The sequence below is a fragment of the Aythya ferina genome, assembly GCF_964211825.1.
Source record: "Aythya ferina genome assembly, contig: HAP1_SCAFFOLD_97, whole genome shotgun sequence".
Lineage (NCBI taxonomy): Eukaryota > Metazoa > Chordata > Aves > Anseriformes > Anatidae > Aythya > Aythya ferina.
Genome location: NW_028181421.1, coordinates 17,480 through 21,332, shown reverse-complemented (window position 1 = coordinate 21,332; position 3,853 = coordinate 17,480).

Sequence of the window (3,853 nt, the reverse complement as noted above, 5' to 3'; positions counted from 1 at the left end):
CCAAAAGCAAACCGGAGCAGAAGAAAATAAGTCATTTAACCCCCAAAAAATCTTAAACCTACCTGATGTTCTCCTAAATGTACAATCCACACCCAACCACCAGAAAACCCAATGGAAACCTAACAAAATCCAATGGAGACCACAAAACACGTCAAAAACACCCCAAAAAATAACTAGACTTGAAGAAAAAAATAAAACAAAAACCATGAATTTCCCCCCAAACCACCCTAAACTCACCTGATCGTCTCCAAATCCCACATTTCACTCCCATTCACCATCATGACCAACCAGAACCCAACAAAACCCAATGAAGACCCCAAAACACCAAAAAAACACCCCAAAATCAACACAGATCCTAAAAAAAAAAAACAAAAAACAAAACAAAAAAAAAAACAAAATGCCAAGATTTCACCAAAAAAAAATAAAAAATAAAAACCTACCTGATGTTCTCCAAAACCAACAATTTAACCTTTTCCACCACGATGATCACGGAAAACCCAACGAAACCCAACGGAGACCCCAAAACACGCCAAAAACACCCCAAAAAAGAACTGGATAAGAAGAAAAAACCCCAAAACTATGAATTTTCCCCCCAAACCACCCTAAACTCACCTGATCTTCTCCAAAACCAAAAATGCACTTCCATTTTCCTTTACGACAGACGAGAACCCAACGAAACCCAAGGGAGACCCAAAAACACGTCAAAAACACCCCAAACAAGAACAGGATCACCCCCAAAAACGAAAGAAAACCCCAAAAAGCACGGATCCAATCCCAAAACCACCCTAAACCTACCTGATGTTCTCCAAATCCCAAAGTCCACTCCCAACCACCAGAAAACCCATTAGGAACTCAACGAAACGCAACGGAAACCCCAAAACACCTCAAAAACACCCCAAAGCACACCTAATCAGAAGAAAAAACGTCATTTAACAAAAAAAAACCCTTAAACCTACCTGATGTTCTCCTAAATGTACAATCCACTCCCAACCACCAGAAAACCCAATGGAAACCCAACAAAACCCAACGGAGACCCCAAAACACATCAAAAACACCCCCAAAAAACAACTGGATCAGAAGAAAAACATAAAACAAAAACCATGAATTTCCCCCCTAAACCACCCTAAACTCACCTGATCTTCTCCAAATCCCACATTTCACTCCCATTCAACATCATGACCAACAAGAACCCAACGAAACCCAACGAAGACCCCAAAACACCTCAAAACAACCCCAAAATCAACCCAGATCCTAAAAAAAAAAATAACAGACTGCCATGATCTCACCACAAAAAAACCATAAACCTACCTGATCTTCTCCAAAACCCACAATCCACTCCTATTTAACATAATGACCAACAAGAACAAAACAAAACGCAACGGAGAACCCAAAACACGTCAAAAACACCCCAGAAAAGATCGGGACCACCCCAAAACCAGAAGAAAACCCTAAAAAACAGAAGAAATCCCACAAAACCAGAGATTCACCCCCCAAAAAACCTTAAACTCACCTGATGTTCTACAAAACCCACAATTTAATATTTTCCACCATGATGACCACGAAAAACCCAACAAAACCCAACGGAGACCCCAAAGCACGTCAAAAACACCCCAAAAAAGAACAGGATAACCCCTAAAAACGAAAGAAAACCCCAAAAGCCATAGATCCACACCAAAAGTCCCCCTAAACCTACCTGATGTTCTCCAAAAGCCACAATTTACGCTTTTTCACCATGATGACCAACATGAAACAAACGAAAAACCAAAGGAGACCCCAAAACACGTCAAAAACACCCCAGAAAAAACAAAGGGATCACACCCAAAATTGGAAGAAAATCCCTCAAAATCATAGATGCACCCCAAAACAACCCTAAACCTACCTGATGTTCTCCAAATCCCAAAGTCCACTCCCAACCACCATAAAACCCATTAGGAACTCAACAAAACGCAAAGGAAACACCAAAACATGTCAAGAACACCCCAAAGCGAACCGGATCATAAGAAAAAACGTGATTTAACCCCCCAAAAAACCTTAAACCTACCTGATGTTCTCCTAAATGTACAATCCACTCCCAACCACCAGAAAACCCATTAGGAACTCAACGAAATGCAACGGAAACCCCAAAACACCTCAAAAACACCCCAACAAAGAACTGGATCAAAAAAAAAACAACAACAAACCAACAAAAAAACAAAAGCTATGAATTTCCCCCCAAAACCACCCTAAACCTACCTGATGTTCTCCAAAACCAACAATTTAAACTTTTCCACCATAATGACCACGGAAAACACAACGAAACCCAACGCAGACCCCAAAACACGTCAAAAACACCCCAAACAAGAACGGCATCACCCCCAAAATTGGAAGAAAATTCACCAAAACCAGAGATCCACCCCAAAACCACCATAAACCTACCTGATATTCTCCAAATCCCAAAGTCCACTCCCAACCACCAGAAAACCCATTAGGAACTCAACGAAACGCAACGGAAACCCCAAAACACCTCAAAAACACCCCAAAAGCAAACCGGAGCAGAAGAAAATAAGTCATTTAACCCCCAAAAAATCTTAAACCTACCTGATGTTCTCCTAAATGTACAATCCACACCCAACCACCAGAAAACCCAATGGAAACCTAACAAAATCCAATGGAGACCCCAAAACACGTCAAAAACACCCCAAAAAATAACTAGACTTGAAGAAAAAAATAAAACAAAAACCATGAATTTCCCCCCAAACCACCCTAAACTCACCTGATCGTCTCCAAATCCCACATTTCACTCCCATTCACCATCATGACCAACCAGAACCCAACAAAACCCAATGAAGACCCCAAAACACCAAAAAAACACCCCAAAATCAACACAGATCCTAAAAAAAAAAACAAAAAACAAAAAACAAAAAAACAAAATGCCAAGATTTCACCAAAAAAAAATAAAAAATAAAAACCTACCTGATGTTCTCCAAAACCCACAATTTAAACTTTTCCACCACGATGATCACGGAAAACCCAACGAAACCCAACGGAGACCCCAAAACACGCCAAAAACACCCCAAAAAAGAACTGGATAAGAAGAAAAAACCCCAAAACTATGAATTTTCCCCCCAAACCACCCTAAACTCACCTGATCTTCTCCAAAACCAAAAATGCACTTCCATTTTCCTTTACGACAGACGAGAACCCAACGAAACCCAAGGGAGACCCAAAAACACGTCAAAAACACCCCAAACAAGAACAGGATCACCCCCAAAAACGAAAGAAAACCCCAAAAAGCACGGATCCAATCCCAAAACCACCCTAAACCTACCTGATGTTCTCCAAATCCCAAAGTCCACTCCCAACCACCAGAAAACCCATTAGGAACTCAACGAAATGCAACGGAAACCCCAAAACACCTCAAAAACACCCCAAAGCACACCTAATCAGAAGAAAAAACGTCATTTAACAAAAAAAAACCCTTAAACCTACCTGATGTTCTCCTAAATGTACAATCCACTCCCAACCACCAGAAAACCCAATGGAAACCCAACAAAACCCAACGGAGACCCCAAAACACATCAAAAACACCCCCAAAAAACAACTGGATCAGAAGAAACATAAAACAAAAACCATGAATTTCCCCCCTAAACCACCCTAAACTCACCTGATCTTCTCCAAATCCCACATTTCACTCCCATTCAACATCATGACCAACAAGAACCCAACGAAACCCAACGAAGACCCCAAAACACCTCAAAACAACCCCAAAATCAACCCAGATCCTAAAAAAAAAATAACAGACTGCCATGATCTCACCACAAAAAAACCATAAACCTACCTGATCTTCTCCAAAACCCACAATCCACTCCTATTT